We start from the raw sequence: 26041 nt of genomic DNA, 5'->3' as shown, positions 1-26041 counted from the left end.
TTTCCCAAATACTCTAATCATAATTTTTCTTAGAGTTTGTAAATATTCTGGATTCTATTTCATCACTGGCCACAACATACAACCTGGAACATGGCAGGTATTTGGTAAGTATTTAATGAATTAAGTCTGACTTCATCATTTAAGCTCTACTAAAAGTTCTTCACAAAGATATGGATGGTAATTTGTCTAACTTATAGTGTAGCCTCAAAGACATAAGCCTAAGCAATTTTTAGAAAATATGTTGCTATTAATCCCAGAATATCATCTATAAAATCCAAATCCCTTTGTGCCTTGATTTATGTATCCATCTTTGCAGTTTTCTCTAAGGTCTCTGATTCACACAATAACTTTCTTAAAAGACTACTATTGTGTGGTCACTTCCTTTCTCAACATTCTCAAAGCTCTCTATGCCATTAGGCTCAAATCCGAATTCCTCAATGTGGCACGCAAAGTCTCGCAACATGCCTATCCAAATAATCCAAATAATCTTCTGTTATTTCCCAGCCTGACCCACATTCCCACACCCAGTGCTGTCCCCCACTCAACTAAGGCTTCTCTCCAACCCTAAAAATGCCACATTCAGCCTTGATAAAAAGTTTTTGATCTCGTGCTGCCAGGTATGCAACCTTCCTGTCCTTGACTCTTCATCCCAGCCTAGCCCTCAGATAGACTTGTCTTTCTTCCAAGGGACCTTCCTTCAAATACACCAACTCAGTGTAATTCCTCTCTCCCAGGAGTTGCCCCTCATCTTATAATAATTGCCTGGTTCCAGGTCTTGATCCTTACTTATTTGACATTTGTTGGTATCCCTCTCTAGCTAGATCACAGAAAAAGTATTCATGATTTATGGTTCTTAATATCTGCATCCAATCCCTACCCCTAGCAATTGTGCTGGTAAAGAATAAATAATAATAATAACTACTAACATATATAGTGCTTACTATGTTGTAGACATTTTTCTAAGTGTTGTACAAATTTTAGTCCATTTAAAACTCAAAACTCAGTAAGGTATATATTATTTTTATTTCTACTTACAGATGAGGGAACTGAGGTACACGCAATATTTGTTTGTTGTGGGAATTAAGAAACTATGAAAGAAGCCTATAAAATGTTAAGTGATTGGAATCTGCAAAATGGTGATTGGAATATAATAAAGTTTATTTTAAGGGAAAATTCATACTTCAGAGGTTTGAGTTTAGCTTTATTTTTACATAATGGAGATGTATATATGAAAAATAATGCCGTATCAGAAAAACTATGGAACATACATCTTCTAACAATATAGCAAGGCTGAATACATAATCAATGGCACAAATCCCAAATACTTTTGAGTGTTTGAATTTCAGATTATATCCATTACAACAAGCTCCCCCTCTAAGGCTAACAAAGAGACCGGATTTCAGTTATGTTTAGTAGAAATGTAAAGCCGTAATCATTATCTACTTCACTATAATTTTCATCTTACCACAATTTCTGGATCCTTTGCCCTGTGGAGTTACATGGAGGATTTTGTATTTGTTCAGGATGGTGGTGCCTACTTGATTTCAAGAACCGCTACAAAGCTGTAAGGAAAGCCTCAATGGACACTGACATTCATAAATAAAATTCAGCCCACTCCAAACCTAAGCCTTTTCATGCAGGGACTCACAAGAGCTTCACGCATGTTGTGTTAATACTTGTGAGTCTTTCAAATGCATGTCTGAAACAACCTTAGCCCACAGCAGTTAAGAAACTAGTACAAAATACACAAAGTCCAACTTCTGGCCTCTTGAACAATGTTTACATTGTTGCCATCAACCAGGTGCTAACTCTCAGCTCAGAACTCTACATCAGTTATCTTGTACTTTTTAATGATTTATTCACACTGTGACTAATTTGTACGTTTCTTCTAGCTCATCAGGCTGTAACAAAAATAGTCTGTCTGAAACGCAGTTTAAGCAAAGGTCAAGGAAATCTTATAAATTTAGCTTTACTGAATCCAAGCAGCTGCACAAGCTTTTCCAATCAAGATGACAAAAGTGTTATCTGCAGGCCTGGGCCCCTCCCAAACTCTTTCTATTCTTATCTCCTGTGCCCTTCACCACTGAGAGCTGCACAGGACCTGGTGCAAATTCTGTGGGGGAACATTGTTTTCAATTAAAGATAAACAAAATCCTATTTCTCACAGCTGCAGACACATGAATCTCCCTATTTTTCCATGTGAGAAATGAGACAGAAAGATCCTGTAGTTCTTCTGAAATGTTGTGAATGTTTTACAGGGACTGGCAGTTCTCTCTAACACATGGACTGCCAGGGTCAGTAGCAATTTGCTGCCCTCCCTCTTTCCTGGCATCCATCTAAATTACCAGCAGTCACACAAGGACATATTGATCTTTCTACAGCTTGCTGTGCAATGAACTGCAGTGCAAAGATAAAAGGGATTATCAACTTGCCAAAATAGAATCTTCTGCCAACCTTAGAAGAGTCATGAACAGGGAGAAGAAAGAATAACAAATGGTGAACTAACAGGAACCCACTCAATAATATAACAAACATGGTGAACTCTCTTCTTTTGCATAGATAGATGGTTTTTATTTGGGGACAGGCTTAGTATTCTGTGGTCCTTAAAAATTGGACAGTTTAGATATGGTAGCTTCTTGACCTACTGGTTGGAAAGTCCTTGAACTTGACTGTTACAAATTGGCCAGCCTAAATTCATCTTGTATTTGCCTTGCACCAGGTTTTCAGGAATTTTGCTGCTCTAGGTATTTCCTTTGTGATGGAGACCCTGAATGAAAAAAGACAAAATGCACTTTAGATCAAATGCAGCCCAGAGTGTTCATGTTAGTCAGTTAGTGTACTTCAAAAACATATCCCAAATCTTGGAATATTATCAAATTATTTCCTTCAGCTGCATGAAAAGTGTGGTGACGAGAGCACACAATAAAAAAAACTAGCCTAGGTAACAGCATGCAACAAGTGAGAGGATGGAAAAGGCTCGAAGAAGTTTGTGATATAAAAGCCCACACTGTCAGCAGAACATATTGAGACATATTTTCTGCCTGAAACAATAACAATCATAAATGAACTATTGTTAACACAAAAATACCAAATACTGGTAAGGGCTGTCATTTTGGTTTTCTTTAGACATGATAAATTACACTTGCAAATTAGTGTCTGATCTGAGATGACATGAAACAAATGGTGATATTTACATTCTGCACATTATCCTTGTCAGATTAAGCTGCAGTTGGCCAGTGTGGATATAAAGAGGCCTCGGGAGGCTTGTCTGCTAAACCAGCATGTAAATTGTCTCTAAACCATCCACACATCTACATTTATTATCTCCTCAAACCAGTAACAGCCATCCCGTTTAATGTCAGTTTTGCCAAGTTAGGGTAATTCAGCCAGGAAGGAACTAGCGAAGTGAGATGCCTCCAAGAAAGGACTCCAACATAGGTTAAAAACTACAAAATTTTTTTTACACATTTTTTAAGCAGTCAAAGGCTTCCTATCTCTTTAGCAATTTAGAGGGAATGGGTGGCAGAGGAAGAAAGTAGCACTTAAGTGTTCATGATGCAGCTTATATAAGGTTTGTTGTATGTTATCCCATTTTATCCTCACAAATTAACCTCTAATATAGGCAGTGTTATAACCACTTTACTGATATGGACATTGACATTCAAAGACATTGAACTGAAGTTCAAAAACACCAACACATTCCTGAGGACAGAGGAACTATGTGAATCAGGGATAAATGACTCCAAAATCTTCGCACTGTGTCACCCTGACACTGGCCTTAACTAGAAATGTCTGAATAGGATAGCAAGTCCTGGGGTATTCTGGAGAGTGCAGCCTAACAAAGATAACATCAGATTCTAATTGTCCCATTAAGATACTTTGCAGAGATGTGATTCAGGGAGGAGTATGGGGAATCACCGCTAGGATCCTTTACAGGATACAAAGCTGACCACAGACTTCCAACCCAGTTTCTTCAATTTTCTTTTCTTTTATTTTTTTAAGATTTAAAAAATATTTTTATTAAGGTATCATTAATATACTCTCTTTTTAAAGTTTCACGTGAAAAAAACAATGTGGTTACTATGTTCACCCACATTATCGCATCTACTCCATACTCCATTGCAGTCACTGTCTATCAGTGTAGTAAGATGCCACACATTCACTATTTGCCTTCTCTGTGCTACACTGTCTTCCCCATGACCCCCATGCCATGTGTGCCAATCATAATACCCCTCAATCCCCTTCTCCCTCCCTCCCAATCCACCTTCTCCCACCCCTCCCCTCTGGTAACCTCTAGTCCCTTCTTGGAGTCTGTGAGTCTGTTGCTGTTTTGTTCCTTCAGTTTTGCTTCATTGTAATACTCCACAAATGAAGGAAATCATTTGATATTTGTCTTTCTCTGCCTGGCTTACTTCACTGAGCATAATACCCTCCAGCTCCATCCACGTTGTTGCAAATAGTAAGATTTGTTTCTTTCATATGGCTGAGTAGTATTCCACTGTGTATATGTACCACATCTTCTTTATCCATTCATGTACTGATGGACATTTAGGTTGCTTCCATTTCTTGGCTATTGTAAATAGTGCTGCAATAAACATTTGAGTCCATATGTCTTTTTTGAATCTGAGCAATTATATTCTTTGGATAAATTCCTAGGAGTGGAATTCCTGGGTCAAACGGTATTTCTATTTTTAGTTTTTAAGGAACCTCCATATTACTTTCCACAATGGTTGAACTAGCTTACATTCCCACCAGCAGGGTAGGAGGCTTCCTCTTTCTCTACATCCTCGCCAGCATTTGTTGTTGTTAGTCTTTTTGATAGTGACCATCCTAACTGGTGTGAGGTGATATCTCATTGTGATTTTTATTTGCATTTCCCTGATAATTAGTGATATGGAGCATCTTTTTATGTGCCTGTTGGACATCTGAATTTCTTCTTTGGAGAACTGTCCTTCATATCCTCTGCCCATTTGTTAATCAGGTTATTTGCTTTTTGGGTGTTGAGACATGTGAGTTCTTTATATATTTTGGATGTTAACCCTTTGTTGGATATGTCATTTACAAATATATTCTTCCATACTGTCGGATGCCTTTTTGTTCTGTTGATGGTGTCCTTTGCTGTACAGAAACTTTTTAGTTTGATGTAGTCCCAGGTGTTCATTTTTGCTTTTGTTTCCCTTGCTCGAGGAGACATGTTCAGGAAGCAGTTACTCATGTTTATATTCTGGAGATTTTTGCCTGTGTTGTCTTCTAAGAGTTTTATGGCTTCATGACTTACATTCAGGCCTTTGATCCATTTCGAGTTTACTTTTGGGTATGGGGTTAGACAGTAATCCAGTTTCATTCTCTTGCATGTCAGCTCCTTCCATTTTCAACATAAAACTGCAAGTGAGGTTCAGGGAATCCCTGTGAAGGTGGTTTCATTTGGCTTCACGTTAATCTTGTCTTTAAAATTAAACCTTACAGACATGATATGCAAGAAGTTTCCTTTCTTGATCCCAAGGTTTGAGGAGGAGAGAGGAAAGGCAAGGGTGGAAAGAATCAGTGTACTGCTCTGTGCTTGTTCCAGAAAAACATAACCTTATGATTAGATTGGCTACCTTCATAAACCCAACTCTAGAATCATTCCTCAAAATGAAGTTCTTAATTAGTGTATCTTATTATGATCCTGATTTAAAATAACCAATTGGAAAAGGCATTTTGAGACATTTAAGGAAATGTAACTGTGAACCATGCACTAGATGATACCAATGATTTGTTGTTAAAGATGATACAAATATTGTAGTTAGATCACTTTAAAAGATAAATGTTTAACATATGTAAGAATAAAATAACATTAGATGTGGGATTTGTTTTCAACTGCTTTAGGAAGAAAATAGAAAAAAAAAGAAAATGAAAAAATCTTGATAATTCTTGAATTTGGTTAATGGATCTAAGAGGGTTTATTATATAATTCTCATTACATCTATGTGTGTGTTTATAATGGCTTATAATTAAAAAAAATAAAGTCTCTTGCAATGCAAATTTGATTCATTCAAAACACAATTAATAAGCAGCAGCTTTAAAACATGTCTGAGGGGGCCAAGATGGCAGCATGAGTAGAGCAGCAGAAATCTCGTCCCAAAACCACATATATCTATGAAAATATAACAAAGACAACTCTTCCTAGAATAGAGACCAGAGGACACAGAACAGCATCCAGACCACATCCACACCTGCAAGAACCCAGTGCCTCATGAAGGGGGTAAGATACAAGCCCCAGCCCCATGGGACCCGAGTGCCCCTCCCCCTGGCTCCCGGCAGGAGGAGAGGAGTCAGAGCCAGGAGGGAGAGGGAGCCCAGGACTGCTGAACACCCAGCCCCAGCCATCCGCACCAGAGCGCAGACACAGTGCATGCGTGGGGTCCTGGATACTAGTGAAACAGGCCAGCAAGACTGGTGAGCGGGTACCGGAGGCCGGCACCAGAGAACAAAGAAAAGCGAGCGTTTTTTGTTTTTTTTTTAATATTTATTTAATTTTGTTGTTGCTGTTGTTGTTGTTTTGTTTTGGCAAGTGCTTTTTGGAAGCCTTAAAGGGGCAGGGCGGGACACTTACTCCAGAGGTAGGGAATCTGGGGATCTCTGGGTACTCTAACCCCCTGGGCAGCAGGGAGCACGGAGGCCCCTTACAGAGGCCGCTCCCCCTCCAATGCAGCTCCACCATTTTGGAGCAGCAGTCCAAGCCAGGCCACACCCACAGCAACAGCAGAGATAAACTCCATAGCAGCCGGGCAGGAAGCAGAAGCCCTCTCTGCATGCAACTTCCCAGCAAAATCCACTAGAGGTCACTGTTCTCCCAGGAGAGGAAGGCTGCAAACCAACAAGAAGGGAAGTTCTTCCAGCCTTCACTCGTTCCAGCTCTGCAAACTATTTCTATCACCATAAAAAGGCAAAATTTCAGGCAAACCAAGATCACAGAGGCAACACCAGAGAAGGAGACAGACCTAACCAGTCTTCCTGAAAAAGAATTCAAAATAAAAATCATAAACATGCTGACGGAGGTGCAGAGAAATATGCAAGAGCAATGGGATGAAGTCTGGAGGGAGATCACAGATGCCAGGAAGGAGATTACAGAAGTGAAACAAACTCTGGAAGGGTTTATAAGCAGAATGGATAAGATGCAAGAGGCCATTGATGGAATAGAAACCAGAGAACAGGAATGCATAGAAGCTGACATAGAGAGAGATAAAAAGATCTCCAGGAATGAAACAATATTAAGAGAACTGTGTGACAAATCCAAAAGGAACAATATCCGTATTATAGGGGTACCAAAAGAAGAAGAGAGAGGAAAAGGGATGGAAAGTGTCTTTGAAGAAATAATTGCTGAAAAATTCCCCAAACTGGGGGAGGAAATAATCGAACAGACCACAGAAATACACAGAACCCCCAACAGAAAGGATACAAGGAGGACAACACCAAGACACATAATAATTAAAATGGCAAAGATCAAGGACAAGGAAAGAGTTTTAAAGGCAGCTAGAGAGAAAAAGGTCACCGATAAAGGAAAACCCATCAGGCTATCATCAGACTTCTCAACAGAAACCCTACAGGCCAGAAGAGAATGGCATGATATATTTAATGCAATGAAACAGAAGGGCCTTGAACCAAGGATACTGTATCCGGCACGATTATCATTTAAATATGATGGAGGGATTAAACAATTCCCAGACAAGCAAAAGCTGAGGGAATTTGCTTCCCACAAACCACCTCTACAGGGAATCTTACAGGGACTGCTCTAGTTGGGAGCACTCCTAAAAAGAGCACAGAACAAAACACACAACATATGAAGAATGGAGAAGGAGGAATAAGAAGAGAGAGAAGAAAAGAATCTCCAGACAGTGTATATAACAGCTCAATAAGTGAGCTAAGTTAGGCAGTAAGATACTAAAGAGGCTAACCTTGAACCTTTGGTAACCACGAATTTATAGCCTACAATGGCAATAAGTACATATCTCTCAATAGTCATACTAAATGTAAATAGACTTAATGCACCAATCAAAAGACACAGAGTAATAGAATGGATAAAAAAGCAAGACCCATCTGTATGCTGCTTACAAGAAACTCACCTCAAACCCAAAGACATGCACAGACTAAAAGTCAAGGAATGGAAAAACATATTTCAGGCAAACAACAGCGAGAAGAAAGCAGGAGTTGCAGTACTAATATCAGACAAAATAGACTTCAAAACAAAGAAAGTAGCAAGAGATAAAGAAGGCCACTACATAATGATAAAGGGCTCAGTCCAACAAGAGGATATAACCATTCTAAATATATATGCACCCAACACAGGAGCACCAGCATATGTGAAACAAATACTAACAGAACTAAAGGGGGAAATAGACTGCAATGCATTCATTTTAGGAGACTTCAACACACAACTCGCCCCAAAGGATAGATCCACTGGGCAGAAAATGAGTAAGGACATGGAGGCACTGAACAACACAGTAGAACAGATGGACCTAATAGACATCTATAGAACTCTACATCCAAAAGCAACAGGATACACATTCTTCTCAAGTGCACATGGAACATTCTCCAGAATAGACCACACACAAGCCCACAAAAAGAGCCTCAGTAAATTCCAAAATATTGAAATTCTACCAACCTATTTTTCAGACCACAAAGGTATGAAACTAGAAATAAATTCTACAAAGAAAAGAAAAAGGCTCACAAACACATGGAGGCTTAACAACATGCTCCTAAATAATCAATGGATTAACGAACAAATTAAAATAGAGATCAAGGAATATATAGAAACAAATGACAACAACAACACAAAGCCCCAACTTCTGTGGGACACAGCAAAAGCAGTCTTAAGAGGAAAGTATATGGTGATCCAGGCACACTTGAAGAAGTAAGAACAATCCAAAATGAATAGTCTAACATCACAATTATCGAAACTGGAAAAAGAAGAACAAATGAGGCCTAAAGTCAGCAGAAGGAGGGAACATAATAACGATCAGAGAAGAAATAAACAAAATTGAGAAGAATAAAACAATAACAAAAATCAATGAAACCAAGAGCTGGGTCTTTGAGAAAATAAACAAAATAGATAAGCCTCTAGCCAAACTTATTAAGAGAAAAAGAAAATCAACACAAATCAACAGAATCAGAAATGAGAACAGAAAAATCGTGAGAGACTCCACAGAAATACAAATAATTATTAAAGACTACTGTGAAAACCTATATGCCAACAAGCTGGAAAACCTAGAAGAAATGGACAACTTCCTAGAAAAATACAACCTCCCAAGACTGACCAAGGAAGAAACACAAAAGTTAAACAAACCAATTACGAGCAAAGAAATTGAAACGGTAATCAAAAAACTACCCAAGAACAAAACCCCTGGGCCGGACGGATTTACCTCAGAATTTTATCAGACACACAGAGAAGACATAATACCCATTCTTCTTAAAGTTTTCCAAAAAATAGAAGAGGAGGGAATACTCCCAAAATCATTCTATGAAGCCAACATCACCCTAATACCAAAACCAGGCAAAGACCCCACCAAAAAAGAAAATTACAGACCAATATCCCTGATGAATGTAGATGCAAAAATACTCAATAAAATATTAGCAAACAGAATTCAACAGAATATCAAAAGGATCATACACCATGACCAAGTGGGATTCATCCCAGGGATGCAAGGATGGTACAACATTCGAAAATCCATCAACATCATCCACCACATCAACAAAAAGAAAGACAAAAACCACATGATCATCTCCATAGATGCTGAAAAACCATTTGACAAAATTCAACTTCCATTCCTGATAAAAACTCTCAGCAAAATGGGAATAGAGGGCAAGTACCTCAACATAATTAAGGCCATATATGATAAACCCACAGCCCACATTATACTGAACAGTGAGAAGCTGAAAGCTTTTCCTCTGAGATAGGGAACTAGACAGGGATGCCCACTCTCCCCAATGTTATTTAACATAGCACTGGAGGTCCTAGCCATGGCAATCAGGCAAAACAAAGAAATACAAGGAATCCAGATTGGTAAAGAAGAAGTTAAACTGTCACTATTTGCAGATGACATGATATTGTACATAAAAAACCCTAAAGACTCCACTCCAAAACTACTAGAACTGATATTGGAATACAGCAAAGTTGCAGGATACAAAATTAACACACAGAAATCTGTAGCTTTCCTATACACTAACAATGAACCAATAGAAAGAGAAATCAGGAAAACAATTCCATTCACAATTGCATCAAAAAGAATAAAATACCTATGAATAAACCTAACCAAAGAAGTGAAAGACCTATACCCTGAAAACTACAAGTCACTGTTAAGAGAAATTAAAGGGGACACTAACAAATGGAAACTCATCCCATGCTCATGGCTAGGAAGAATTAATATCGTCAAAATGGCCATCCTGCCCAAAGCAATATACAGATTTGATGCAATCCCTATCAAATTACCAGCAACATTCTTCAACAAACTGGAACAAATACTTCAAAAATTCATATGGAAACACCAAAGACCCCGAATAGCCAAAGCAATCCTGAGAATGAAGAATAAAGTAGGGGGGATCTTACTCCCCAACTTCAAGCTCTACTACAAAGCCGTAGTAATCAAGACAATTTGGTACTGGCACAAGAACAGAGCCACAGACCAGTGGAACAGATTAGAGACTCCAGACATTAACCCAAACATATATGGTCAATTAATATTTGATAAAGGAGCCATGGACATACAATGGGGAAATGACTCTCTTCAACAGATGGTGCTGACAAAACTGCACAGCTACATGTAGGAGAATAAACTGGACCATTGTCTAACCCCATATACAAAAGTAAATTCAAAATGGATCAAAGACCTGAATGTAAGTCATGAAACCATAAAACTCTTGGGAAAAAACATAGGCAAAGACCTCTTAGACATAAACATGAGTGACCTCTTCTTGAACATATCTCCCCAGGCAAGGAGAACAACAGCAAAAATGAACAAGTGAGACTATATTAAGCTGAAAAGCTTCTGTACAGAAAAAGACACCATCAATAGAACAAAAAGGAACCCTACAGTATGGGAGAATATATTTGTAAATGACAGATCCGATAAAGGCTTGACGTCCAAAATATATAAAGAGCTCACACGACTCAACAAACAAAAAACAAATAATCCAATTAAAAAATGGGCAGAGGAACTGAACAGATAGTTCTCCAAAAAAGAAATAGATGGCCAACAGACACATGAAAAGATGCTCCACATCGCTAATTATCAGAGAAATGCAAATTAAAACTACAATGAGGTATCACCTCACACCAGTAAGGATGGCTGCCATCCAAAAGACAAACAACAACAAATGTTGGCGAGGCTGTAGAGAAAGGGGAACCCTCCTACACTGCTGGTGGGAATGTAAATTAGTTCAACCATTGTGGAAAGCAGTATGGAGGTTCCTCAAAATGCTCAAAACAGACTTACCATTTGACCCAGATGCACCCCTATGTTTATCGCAGCACTATTTACAATAGCCAAGAATTGGAAGCAACCTAAGTGTCCATCAGTAGATGATTGGATAAAGAAGATGTGGTACATATACACAATGGAATATTGCTCAGCCATAAGAAGAAAACAAATCCTACCATTTGCAACAACATGGATGGAGCTAGAAGGTATTATGCTCAGTGAAATAAGCCCAGCAGAGAAAGAGAAATACCAAATGATTTCACTCATCTGTGGATTATAAGAACAAAGGAAGAACTGAAGGAACAAAACAGCAGCAGAATCACAGAACCCAAGAATGGTACCAAAGGGAAAGGGACTGGGGAGGATGGGTGAGTAGGGAGGGATAAGGCAAGTGAAGAAGAAAGGGGCTATTATGATTAGCATGCATAATGGGGGGGTGGGAGAAAGGGGAGGGCTGTACAACACAGAGAAGACAAGTAGTGATTCTACAGCATTTGCTATGCTGATGGACAGTGACTGGAAAGGGGTTTATAGGGGCGACCTGGTATAGGGGAGAGCCTAGTAAACATAATATTCTTCATGTAATTGCAGATTAATGATAACAAAAAAAAAAAGAAAGGAAAGGGGGATTACTCCCTGATAGGATAAAACTAACTGTAAATCAATGATTAATGCATGCTTTAAATATCCTTAATTTTGATAATTTAAAGGGTGTCAGATGATCAGCTATGGAAGTATATTTTTCTGATAATATTCCTTTCTCTTAAAAAAAAAAGCAGTTCCTGTGTGGTGACCTCCAATAAGTTCTTCATAATGGTATAAAGGGCATATCAAAGTGTGGGCAAAGGGTCTGTTTGTGTTTATACAGAGGATCAAAGCCTAATTTGGCTACCCAGAAAATGAACTAAGATACGATATGAAGAACTTCCAACATCAGCACTCTCTGGAAGACTCATACCAGAAGATGATGATCAAAAAACCTCAACAAAGATCCAGGCGATGCTGCATTTGTAGCTGCATTCATCCCACCAGTTCCTGGACTTGCCATGGAATGAAGAAGGAGATATCTAAGCTGGCCTGTGCATACAGTAAAACAACAAATTTGACTGGATCTATACTGTTGTAACTCAACCAAGAATTAGGAGAAATGCAAGTTGCAGCACTCCAAAATCTTGAGACTACAGACTATCTACTGTTAAAAGAACATATGGGATGTGAACAGTTCCCAGGAATGGGTTGTTTTAATTTGTCTGATTTCTCTCAGACTGTTCAAGTACAGTTGGACAATATCCATCATATCATAGGTAAATTTTCACAAATGCCTAGGATGCCTAACTGGTTTTCCTGGTTTCACTGGAGATGGCTGGTAATTATAGATCTGCTTTGGTTATGTAACTGTATTCCTATTATGTTAATGTGTGTGCGCAATTTAATTAGTAGTTTAAAACCTATACATGCTTAAGTTACTCTACAAGAAGATATGTCAAAGAAATAATCAATCCTCCCATGTTTTCTTCCATATGCTACCTCTATAGCTTTTCTTCTTCCTTCCTAATTAAAACCCTTAAATAGAATTTGTGCCTCATATCGAATTCACTGAGTATCATAATTCCTCCAAGTGGTAAAGATACCTCAAGACAAATGCTGGGCATAAAAGCCACAGGGCATAAGTCTGCAAAGAAGTAAAAAGCTGACCTTTTCAAACAATATGGCTTCTCTCTCACTTACCAACTTTACATTTCCCTGTATGGCCCTGGAAGATGACTGGTTAGCCAGAGATGGGTAAGATTCCTCAAGGGAGGAACAACCTAAGGCAGGCACAGTTGCAGGGGACCGTCAGGTGAGAAATTGGGGATCAACAGAGGTGAGGCTTAGAACCTCAACCCCTGTTTTGAGAGAAATCTTCTGCATCCATGGTGTTTTGTTGCCCTTGTCTAGCTTGGATTAATACTTAGTCTACAGGCACACACCTGATCATCTACATTTGCTTTCTTACAGCACTAAACTATGTTTTCTACCTTTATCTTGCATCTACCTACCACTTCAGCATTTTATTTAAAAATAATAATAATAATAATAATAATAGTAATAATAATAATAATAATGGAGGAATGTGGGATTCACATATAAATCAGGTATAGAAATCAAACGAATATTCATATTTGACCTGATTGTTTATAGTTCATAATGCATGATCAAAACCGAAAGTTTCTGTGATGACTGCCCTTGTACTGTTCGCCATGTAAGAACTTATTCACTATGTAAGAATTTGTTCACCATGTAAGAACTTGTTTGTTATGCTTCAGAAGATCGGAGACTGATGAGAATTAGGCTTGGGGTGGATTAATGATTGTGCATTGAGCATTGACCCCCCTATACAGAATTTTATTGTTGTTAACAACCATTTGATCAATGAATGTGAGAGATGCCCTCTCAAAAAAATAAAATAAATAAAAATAAATAAAACATGTCTGAATCTTAGGCTTCACCAGGTTTACTGAAGGAGAGAATTAGTGGGCAGCCCTGGGAAGGCCTGCAGCAAGATTCTGCAGACTGTCAATACCTTCTGCCTGTTCCTTAATATGAAAACTTAAAGAATTTACTATTACGACATGAGGCAGGAAGTGCTAAAATTGCCAGTGTTAATAAGCCATGTTTAACTCACTGTTCCGGGAAAGAGGTCTGTAAACTGCAGAAGAGAGTGGCGTTGCTATAAATCATACTTTAGGGTCTACCCTTGCTGTGGGGAGCTACTGCTTCATACGATGTTTTCCACTGGTCAAGTTTCAATCAAAGCCGGGACGCTAACCTACTTTGCTTACAGAGAGATTGTCACATGCTCCAGAGGGGTCACAGAAGGTACTTGGGGAACAGGACATGTGAGCTGAGAAATGGACTCTCTGAGACAAAGGTCGCACTTGCTATCCTGCCAGTAACAGCTACATTGCCCCGGGAGTAGCCCGCATCTGGGATCCATGGAGCCTGGTGTCTAGAGCCTGCCCTCCAAGGACAGGGCAAGGTGGCAAAGGCAGACAGGGTTGCTAGGCAGCAGCCACAATCACGAACACATCACGTCTTCAAAGTGTTTGAAGGTTTTTTTTAAATGAAAGCACCTTTTTAGGAGAAATTTATGAAATGCGAGTTCATTTCCATGGCGGGAAAGGTGTGTAAATGTGATCATTGGGAAGATCTGAATGGAGCGGGCAAGCAGAGACCAAACAGAGGGGACAGGGGCTTTCGATGACACAAAGTGTTTTTCAAAGTGAGGTCAGAGACAATACCTAAATAAGAATCACTTAGATGTTTCTTTAGAGTGCAGCTTTTCTGACACTGTCCCAAACCCCCTGCATCAGAATTTTTAGGAGCAGGATCTGGGAAGCTGCATTTTAAATGAGCTCCCAGATTCCCCTGAATAGGAAAGCTTGAGAATCTCTCCTTATCCCCTTTGACCTCACCTGCTTCTTTACCTCCCATGTCCTTCCCACTGTTCCTTCCCTGGAAGTTCCCCCTTGAACTTCATTTCCACAGCTTTTTAATGCAACTGCTCCCTGCATTTTCCCATAAAGTGGACTCAGAAAGCCCCTACTTGATGGAAGTGCTCATGTCTTAGCTAAAAATACCTGAGTACTGTCCGTTCTTTGAGCTCCCATAGCACTGGTTTTCCCCTAACACAATGATAGTTTTCATTGCCCATTTACTTTTATGTGTTGAATTCCTCTTTGGAGGGACTGCTTGGTACAAGATAGGCATTCAGTAACTGTTGGATGAGGAAATGAGTGATGTTTCTCATTCATAATTCTTCCTACTTAATGTTATTTCTTTTATTCCAAAAATTACACAACACGCTTTTTTTTTTTCAAACTTCCTCTTCTTTCTCATTCTCAACAAAGTATCTTGAAACATTCATTACACATTAGGAACAGATCAGAATATGACAGTTTCTATGCTAGAAACATAAGAAACTATGCATCATAGTCTGGATTTCTCATAAGTTATCCATCTTTTGGTGGGACTGAGAGTCGATTTCTTGATGAGATTCTAGCTATGTCCTCCATGACCTCAGAAAACAACCAACACAGATGCTGTCTTTGAAAAGTAATGAATACACTTGAAAACTGCAAGGTGGAAATGCAAACATAAGAATATTTTAGCTAAATCTAGAAATAGAAAAGCTGAAAAGTAGGGTTTTGAACTAGTTTTTATTATTTTATGTCCCATATGCTTACAAGGAAAAAAATAGTGGTGGCTTTTGATCAAAAAACACATTCATTTGAATCATTCAAGAAACTTAAAAGGTCAAAAGTCTACTTACCCTTCACAAATGATAACAGTTGGAAAAATCAGGTCTGTGGTTTGTTTGTAGGAAACTTGGCATAGAATGTAATGGGTTATCTGGCAAACTTTTGATTCTGTAACTTAGAAAAGACATTTCTTAATATAAGGTGGACTAACTTTGAGTCTGTCCTGTAGGGGTTATACCTGCCAAGTTAATTATTAAGACTGAATGAATTTGACAGCAATATTTTATAAATATGAGTGTGCCTATATTCTTGTTGAGTTATTTTTCTAATCCCTTTTTGTCTTCCCAAGAGTCTTGCCATCCTGGGGACACATTTCTCATGCATGAGAAAGTCACAGCTCATTTCAGCCTTCTAATGATCCTCTAGTATCTGTCAAACCAGAAAGCTTAATAGAAGGCAACTGAAGACATTAAAGAGGTCTTTTCTATGCTTTCACCATCTTTACTTTATATCTTGCTATTCCAATCTTGTATACCATTAGACTCAAAGCCGTGAGTTTAGTATCCACCTTGAACCCAGATTAGAGAATCCAACTCAAAAGGCATTAATAATTATTTAATTGACCATTGGCTGGTGATACATCAAGAGTCCTTCCTGCACTTGTAGGAAAAAAGTCTTCCCAACCCATTTTTTCCAGAGTTGGAACTTTATCAGAATCATTGCCAAAGCTTGTGTTCAAATCCTAAAATGTTTATATCAGGTAATGATATAAAATAAAATAGAGAAATCTGTTGTTTTGGGACTAGAACATCAAAGACTACATGCACCTTTGCAAGAAGAATATATAAATAGGTACGTACGAGATGTTCTTATCAAAAAGCCAAATTGAGGAAGACTAAGTTCTTGCCAGATGTTCCAACTAACCAGAAATTATTCCTCTGAATGAAAATCGATCATCACAGCCTTGTCTTCCATGAAAGTTGCATTGCTAAGGTACAGAATTCTGAATTGGGCTGGATTCTCCTAGGGTTCTTTAATGGCAAGCAATAATAAATAAATTGGACAAATATAAAAAACAGTTTATTGCAGAGAGAGTGAATAGTGCACAAGGGGGTTTAAAAGGCCAAAGCATAGGCTCAACAATAGGATAGGAACTAGTACAATTACAGGATGGCTCTGGCATTTATTCAAAGGATCTGCTCAACCATCTCACATGGACAACTTTCCTTTACTAATCATCAGAAATGAATGCTTTTTAGCCATTTAATCTACCATCTTTTTCTCTGTCATTTCTGTAACTTGACTGATGATTGAGCATCCAGGAAGAAAATAACCGACTGCTCTGGCTTGGATCGTGTGAGTCCAGTGTGTTTAGGAGAACAGAGGGTACCTTGCTTTACCTCCCCACCAAGAGAACCCAAAATGGGAGAGACATTATTCTCCAAAATGAAATCAGCATGCTGTTGGAAAGGCAATAATGTTAGATGGCAAAAATACCAACTAATATCATTAAAATGCCTAATAGGTTCTTAACCTGGACTTCATCAAGTAATTTGCAAATTTTTGTAAGTTTTTACATGGATGCAGTTTTCTTCAAACACTAGGAAAGGTCCAAGTCCAAAATGGCTAGAAGTACTGTGAAGTGTTGCATATGAAAACAATTTTCTCCAAAATCCAAGTGTCTTGGAAACAAGCAACCTTAAAGATAAGCCATAAATCTTCACATTTAGTTTCCCATTCTTTGGTATTTTAGGAAAGGACATTTAAAATTTATCCTGGGGTTAGAGAAAAAGATGCTTCATTTTGAAGTTCAATGTTTGTTGAGATGCTGATAGCTGCTCAGAGTTAAGCAGATAAAGTTAACCAGGGATGTGTAGGAGGACACCCTCTCAACCTTTATCCCTTTGCACCTGCTGGGCTAGCAGAGCCCAACCCTGAGTGAATTCAACTGCCTGCCTTCTCTGGACACCCATACACAGACATCAAGTAGTTCTTAAGGAAGACAGACAACTTCATGACCACCAGCCGTCCTCATCCACCCTCCTGTCATTATCCCTGGTCAGCTCGCTCTCCCTTTTCTATAGTCTCATTATAGACTACTTTAAAATTTCTCTGCTCTCTTCAAACTCCCTCCCAGTCATTCAATACAAAGTCCTTCACCTCCAATTTACTGTCATATGACTGAGCGTACAAGCAGGATAGAACCCTGCCACCATCCCTGCACAGAATCAACAGGCCTGCTTATAGTTCTCTTCTGTGATTCCCAGCTGAGGATGGAGGTTGGGAGTGGGAGGAAGGGGGCTCTGCTCCCAAATGGCCCATCAAAAATTTTAGATAAAAACAATTACTTTTACAGTAAAGAAGCATAATTTATCAATCTTGATGCAAATATCTCCAAAGAATATCTAACTCCACTTATTCTCATCTGAAGATCATTAAAAGACCTTTATATTTTTAACTTAATATTGTGTTTATGAATCAATTTTCTATGTCTTTGGGACATAAATCAATTCTTTGAGCCTGATCACTACCACAGAAATAACAAAACATAGGCCTTTGAATTGCCAAGCAGGAGACCAGATTCTAGACCTGAGATGGTCCCCAAATTATGCAACACTTTGTGAGGGTTGGCTTTAAACAGTCAGTTGCTCTAAACCTATTTTTATTACAACCACTAGGTAATTTTTCTCATCATCACTTTAAAAAATGATCTGATTCAGAATATCAACTATGACTTCCTAAAGAGTGATATTTCAAACTCTGTTCTTTTGTACTGATTAGTATCTATAAGGAAATCACAAATGTTCTTTTGTAAATTTTCTTTGCTGTTTCCAGTGGAGGTACTGAATCTCTCCCCTTTTGAAATCAGAGAAAGGAAGTTGAAATTAGTAAGAGTTTCAAGTTCACACACATTGTGGCTTCACTGACGTACCTTTCAGGGTCCTCTCGAAATAAAAATTCCGTTTTGACAAATGCTTGATTTACATTCACATTCGTCTCTCCAGAGCAGCTCTCGCAGACATTGCTACAGCACTTGGTGCCGCACTTGAAGTTGAGCACATCTCAAGCGGGGCTGTAATGACTGGCTGACCTGTCAGGGGAGGATGGGATGGGATTCTGATCACCTTAGAATGTGGACCAATGGTAGATCAGTATGTGTTTCCTGAATAAATGAGTGGAGCATAATCTAGCTCAGTGAAGGTAACAAAGGAGTGGTCAAGATGAATTTTTGAGCTTTCTTTAATAATTTGATTTTAAGATAGAATCATGAATCTAAGGAACATAAGCTCTGGCTCCATTTTGGAGGTGAATAGGATAGTACCTTTTGAAATAAAACTATATCATTTTCCATATCTATTCAAATCAGTATTCTTTCACTACGACTGACTCATTTAGTGAGAACAGCAAGTTTAGATATTTATATGTGTGTCACATAGCTTTCAGTTCTCTAACAAAAATATAAAGTGAGTCACTGTGTGTCACCAGAATGTCCAAGTCTGGTATGGTTGTTTTGTGCTAGGTCAACTTAGCTAAGCTGGAACTACATTTCCCCAAATTCCTCTCCAATATGGCTCCTCGTTAAGGAGGGTCTGCACAGAAATTTGCATGATATTTAGAGCAGTGAAGCAGCTGGTACAGTCTGAAGGATGGCAGAGCGCCAGGGGCTGTGTAGATGCCCCTGTCGTCACTGGTGTGCTGCTCACTTGATCGTCACAGGGCAGCAGCCAGGCCCACAGCTCCTCCTGCTGGATCCCCTCCTCCAGTTTCTCCAAGACTTGGGCCTGCAGTGTTCGCAGCTCACAGAGAAGACACTGGCTGCTTCTTCAAGTGTCCCGGGCATAGACGCTGGAGGTGGTGAGGGAAAGATGCAGTTTCCAGTTTGCCTGGGGAGGTGCTGGTTTGTCCTTGCTCTCCTCCACTTCATGGCTAGCTTTTCCCCAACGTTTGGCCCTGCTGGTCTGCACTGACCTCAGGCCCATGCAAGATACAGAGGCAACAGTCTTCCATAGAGTTCTTCAGCAGCTCCCATCCTGGTGGGAGATCTAAGCCCTGTAATGAATCCCATGTGCTCTATCACTCAGAGTTGTCCTACTTCTCTGATCAAATCCTATCTGATATACCTGTATAGTACATCACCTTGTCCTTTCCCAGTCACTCTGTATAATACATACAGATTAAAGCAGAGGAGAATCAGGAGATAGAAAGTCTGGGAAGACCACTGTCTGATTTATTATGATGTGTTTGCTCATTAGGAGTCATTACAGCCATTTCAATTTTATGAATGGTTTACAGGGTTGCAATATTGTACACCTCTAGAGATACCTGTAGAATTGTCCCATGTACAGCTGGCTTGGCTCTACATGGTAGCCCTGGCAGAGGGGAATATTATAAAAGGCTCCTCTTTATATAAAAGAACCATTTTCAATTTGTAACAAATAACTAGTCCATTCATATTGAGCCCTCCTTGACTTGGTCTAGATGGGACTCAGAGTAGCCCAGTGCAGTACAGTATGTCACTGGGAATAAAAACAGCTCAGTGCATCTGAAGAATCATTAAATCATTAAAAACAGAGGAAATGTTTTGCATAAGCCAATACACTTGAATATTCTAACAACAGATTTCCTGAAAATTAAGTCAGGTGATTTGATTTCTATACGGCTCCCTTGTTCAGTTTTCCTGTTCTAGAGCCATTCAAGTCTGAATTGGCAAACACAAAGAACTGCCCAGTAAATAGATCAATAATTACCCTCTCTGCCGTCATAGTCTACAGAAGGGAATTTTTCTTAACATTGAAATCAAGACTAAAACAAAGAACGAAAACCATGACTTATATGGGCACCTCTGAGACTCAAGATCAAAGAACCCTCTCTCTACTGGAGAGAAACGCATCTTCACATACTGAGGCCACTGACTCCCCTGCCTTGTCTCACTCCATCTTCCCTTCAAACTTGCAAATTAGCCGTTATGCCCTGATCTCCTTGAGACCTGGGACTTGTTCTTCTTATTTTCTGTCAGCAAAGTGCCTTCCATATAATAGGCACTTAATAAATAGTTTCTGTGATGATGGGGTCTCAATGTCTAACTTGGGCCAAAGGTCTCCTTACAACCGTGATGCAGGCAGTATGGATAATGGACAAAGAGCACTGGACTTGGAGTTACTTTTAGAACAAGTCCTCCCATCTGCATGAACTTCCACTTCCTCAGAGCCTCTGCTTCTTCCTTCCTCCTGAAATAAGGCCTAGTATTCTTTACAGCTCAAAGAACAGAGTGCTCCTATGAAGCCTACTACAGTAGGCTTCTCATTAAGCAATTCAAAAGAGCACTGGCACTGGGGGTTGTTTTGCTGGAATGGATTAACACCTGCCAGGACTGATCAGCTAAGACCTTCCGAGAACCACAGCACCCCCATGGAGGCCCTTCCTGAACACCAGGTCTGAGGTGAAGGCGCATCTGCTTTCCGCCGTCTTTCTCAGCCAGTGAGCAGGTCTGAGTCTGCCTTCAGTTAGAGACCCAGAACCACAGCATTTGGCCTCCAAGAAGCAACTGGCTGTTTCTGCAGATACCTGTGAGCACTAATTTACTCACCCCTCTGGTATGTTTGATGAGATTTGTAAAGTTCATCCCAAGACACTTTACTAATGGGCCTAAGTTCTTAGGAAAAGTTGAAATTATTTCAGCAAGAAGCCTTGTTTGTAGGTCAGAACAACCAAGAGAGGGACCCCTGGTGGCCCAAGAGCCCAAAGCTTTCTTAGCCTAAGTGGCTGCCAGAGAGAAATCCTGAGAAAACACTTCCAAAAAGAGGAGGAAAATATCTAGGGTGTTTTTGGAATAGACCCAGGTAACTGAACACTAATATGAAACCTGAAATATTATTGTTAATCAAGCCAAACCCTTCCAGCTCAGAATTATTTTTTTTCATGCACAGTGATAACTCAGGGACTATCGTATCAGTATGAGGTTTTTGTATGTGTGTGACGGCTGTCATCTCAGCTCTGAGGATGTAAGACTATTAGGCCTAATAGACTTGCTCCATCACCTCATCTTGGGTGGTGAAAATCATTGGCAGTTGTGTCCAAAAGAACTTTGAATACCAGACCTTTATGAAATATATTAGTTCATTTTTCCCCTGATACTCTATTTTCCACACACACAAAATACCTTAGTGCATAAGTTACAAGTACTTCTGGCTGATAAGTGATTTATACTAAAAACACTGAATATAGTCAGGAGAAAGCAATTCCTGCTATTTCCCCTGCTTGAAATTTGGACCCATTCCTGGCATTTCTCTCTGAATCAGGTCCAGGCATCCCCATCTGGGGTACTAGCAAACTGATGAGATCTTCTGCCTCATAAAAATCCTCTAACCTTACCACAGCAGAAGTGCTGGTCTTATCTTAAAAGTCTCTGAACAAATTACTTATATTTTTTTCTACTTTAGTTGAAAATTTAAGGTTTCTTTTTCAATTCCTCACCTTTGGGCAGTGGTGGAGAATATGTTTTCGTGTAACTTCCAGCATTCACATAGCTTCCAACAATGTATAAGCACTGTTGCTCAACCTCATCTGCCCCTCTGCATATACCGCATCTACTGCTGCTTGAACTTACAAGGTCTAGCAGGACTGTGTTAAATAGGCTGGTGTTGTCTGATTAGATTCCTGGCTCATTTGGGCCAAACTGGTTGATGTGTCAGTGATCTATGCAGTAACGCTTGCACATAGAAGTGGCCTTGTTAGACCGTGAGGAGGACCCCACTCCAGCCACAGATGCTCACACACTGCCTTGAATAATCAGGAGAACTATATTTAACTTGAAACAAGTGGAGAAGACTTACTTGTGAAAGCTCATTCCTGGTTTATTTCCACGAAATTGCAAAGTCACAAGGTCCAACACGTCATTTCTGTATATCCTGCTGCCTCTGTGAGGCTCTTCATCTGAGTCATACCAGGCAGATGGTGGTCTAATCTAGACTTAAAAGGATACTTAGAAAAGGAAAATTTTCACCTCTATCTTGGCAATACTGTCGGACCTGACCTTCCCTCCTGCACCAAATGTATTTTGTTATGACTCTTCTATCTTCATTAAAAGCCATTAAAACTTCTTTTCCATTTTCACAGAAGCTAGAGACTACTGACAACCTGAGAATGTATTTTCTTTCACTTTCTCTGCAGGGTGGGATCTCATTCACTTTCCTGCATAATTGCCAAATCAAAGAGGCAGTGTTTTCTGGTGTCTACTCTGGTGAAATTAACTTGGAATTGTCTATTTTATATCTTAAATTGGTCTCCCCTACCATACACACCCCACATTAAATAAGTAATAAATTAGTAAACATAAAATCTGGAGGCATTAGTCATTTAAAATTGCACAGGCAATATACTATAGCATATGAAACAACTTAATGTAAGTTCAAAAAATAAAACAAGTGAGTAATATCTGTTGTGGAGAGTAGGGAGTACTCCTGATTTTAAAATAACGTGCTTTCATTATTTTTAAAATAGGAGAAGTACAAACATACAAAAATAAAAGCATACATAATCCCACAGCACAGACAAAACCACTAACATCTTATATTTCTTCTCAGATTCTATATTTTTAACAACTTTATTTATTTCTGCAAACCCTGCTGAATAAAAAGCCATTAAATTGCAAAAATATTTCCATTGATTTTAATGGGAAAAATCATATGTGCCATCTCAATGCAAGGTACCAAAGATTTTTGCGGATAGCAAACTATATCAAATTAATGATTAATTAAGTTTCTATAAGTAGCAATCATTTAGAAGGAACTAAATACTATTGGATCATAAAATGTAAAGCAATGAAGGTTTATCATACTCACCAAAATGGAAAGAGAAGACTTGATTGTAGGTGGGAAGGCTGGAGATTAAGTGCAAGGGAGTCATTTTCTGGAAGGTGGTGGGAGTCAGCAATTAACTTTCAGAAAGGCAATTTATTTTGCATTCATTGGTATCTTGCATGTCTTGATGCAAACAAAAACATTCCAAACTTCAATATTAAAAAAAATAAACATATTATCTCTCATGATTCTGTAGACTGTTTTTATGGCCCAGGCCAGCTTGGCTGATCCCTGTTGTTAGCTGGTGACTCAGCAGGAGCTGGTTGTTCTTAGACAGGGGTGGGCAAACTTTTTCTGCAGAGGGCCAAATGTAAATATTTTTAGACTTTGCATGTCATGTTGTCTCTGTTGCAGCTACTCATCTCGGCCATTGCAGTGTGAAAGCCGTATTGCACAACATGTAAACGAATGGGTGTGGCTGTGTTCCTTGCCCGCCCCTTGTCTAGCATGTCCTCACTCATGTATTTGGCAGTTGGCAGGCTTGCTGGTCTAGGGAATGGTTCTCAGACTTGAGCATGTCTTAGGATAACCTAGAGCTCTCATTAAAACAGATTGCTGGGCCTCACTTACTTCCAGAGTTTCCAATCAGTACAACTGGGGTGAGGCTGAAGAATGTGTATTTGTAACTAGTTCACAGGTAATGCCGAGGCTGCTAATCTGGGGACCACATTTTGAGGACCATTGCTCTAGAGTGTCTTAGCGAGGATGGCTCATCTCTGCTTCAGCATCTCTCGTTCTCTAGGAGGCTAGCCTGGGCTTCTTCACATGTTGGTCTTAGACTAAAAAGCAGCAGAAAACAGCAGGCCCCAGTGCACAGGTGCCTCCCAAGCCCCTTGTTACATTACATTTTGCCACTGTCCCATTGGCCAAAACAAACCGCATAGCGAGGCTCTGTCGTGGTGGAAGGAGACGACCTGAAGTACGGGCAAAAGGACGTTTTGAACAAATTGGACACAATTACTGCAACAAACTACCGCACTGCCCTAAAATGTTGTAGAACAGAAATGCATCTTTAGAACAAAATTAATGCTGAGCACAGAGGAATAGCTTTGAAACACATGGAAATAGTTCACATACACAACGAATGGGAGAATCATAGAAGATAGTACCTTTTTGTCGCTCTTATCTGATGTATGTTTGCAAAGTAAAGCATTTTGGGTTTATCCACACGGGGCACACAAATCAAATTTATTCCATATGATATTCTCTGATTAGAAACTACTATTGTCAAGTAAGCTGGTGACTGCGTCTTGGCCTGAAATCACAATGTCAGTATGTGACTTCTAGCATGTTTATTTAGTGGGCTTTGGTGTGAAAGGGTTGTTACACTGAGAAAAAATTTTGGAAGTAGAATATGGTATAAACTTCCAAATGTAATTTTAGTAAAAGGTTAACTAGCAGTTGTTATGTGAAATGAGTCTGGGTATGTTAAATATTTTCATGATTTCTAATAAAGGAAAAATAGAAGAAATAAGTTTTATTTCAGTGAAACTCACAAAAGGTATGTTCTAAAGATGACAAATGAAATTAATGGGTTCCACCTAGGTCCTAAAACACTTTTCTGGTGGGTCCCAAGATAGGCACATAGAACGGAACCCTGTGGTCCCCTCATGGTGTTACGAGAGCCAGCATATAGCTCCCCCCTGCCCATGGACCTCTTACTGGATTTTGCAGTTCCATGGTTTTGTGCCATCATGGCTTTGATTTATATAAGGTGCCTTGTCGTGGTTCTATATTTCAGGAATCTGTCTAAATGAAACACTAATGCTGAAATGAATGATGCCAAATCCAATGGCTTACAACATGCCTCGTGTTGATTTTTATGAGACAAGAAGTATTTATATATTTCAGTGTAAGCTGAAGCACATTGAACTTTTTTGTACTTGAGTTTACTTTATTGGGGATTAGAAAAATTGATTTTGTTTACATGAGAGTGTGGTTCCAAAATTGATGACAGACCAAATGATTCTACGGAGAGTATTAGTCCCTCATAAACTAGACATAGAATTAAAACACAAGCTGGAGAATAAAATATGCTACTTATATGGAAATCCCTAAAAAAGCTGCCAGATAAACTGATAGCAAGCCATTGTTTATGGCTCTGAACACTTGGTTAATTCCAGAAATAGAAAAGACATTAATCCTAACCTCAAGGAATTTATTTACATCATAGGTGAGGGTCAGACAGGCAAACATCACATGGGCTAATAAACAAAATATTTATGAGACCAGAAAAGCAGCAGGTTGAAGGCTGTGCTGCAGGTTGGATGAACAAGAAAACCCCCTGGGGCCAGAAATGGAGGTGATCCCATTAAGTTTCTTTGGTTACTGTGGTGGGTCTTGCGAAAGCTGCTGCCTGGAGCTATTGATCAGTATAGTGGAAAAGAAATAAGCAATCTGAACTCATCCCTGGAACTTATGTCCTTTTCCTCCCTAATTCCCACCTTCAGCTTCTCTCACTGGGAGGTATGGCTATTGTATTTTG

At 39.3% G+C, this 26041-nt stretch overlaps 1 long non-coding RNA gene across 3 annotated transcripts; it reads right to left on the bottom strand.

The window, feature by feature from the left end:
* Window positions 1-1076: 1076 nt before the first annotated feature.
* Window positions 1077-23926, bottom strand: LOC140845357 (uncharacterized). 3 transcript variants are annotated; one of them, XR_012124152.1, is made up of 5 exons: window positions 23539-23926; window positions 22531-22678; window positions 18630-18788; window positions 15769-15865; window positions 1077-2767 (listed from the first exon to the last, which is right to left on the bottom strand). It is a non-coding gene; the product is annotated as an uncharacterized lncRNA (long non-coding RNA). The 3 variants fall into 3 exon arrangements; XR_012124151.1 differs by having other exon boundaries at window positions 15769-15871; window positions 22531-22661; XR_012124150.1 differs by having other exon boundaries at window positions 1078-2767; window positions 22531-22661.
* Window positions 23927-26041: the final 2115 nt, after the last annotated feature.

This window comes from Manis javanica, chromosome 13, assembly GCF_040802235.1.
Source record: "Manis javanica isolate MJ-LG chromosome 13, MJ_LKY, whole genome shotgun sequence".
In the NCBI taxonomy this organism is placed as follows: Eukaryota; Metazoa; Chordata; class Mammalia; order Pholidota; family Manidae; genus Manis; species Manis javanica.
This window is presented reverse-complemented; position numbering and strand designations above follow the sequence as displayed.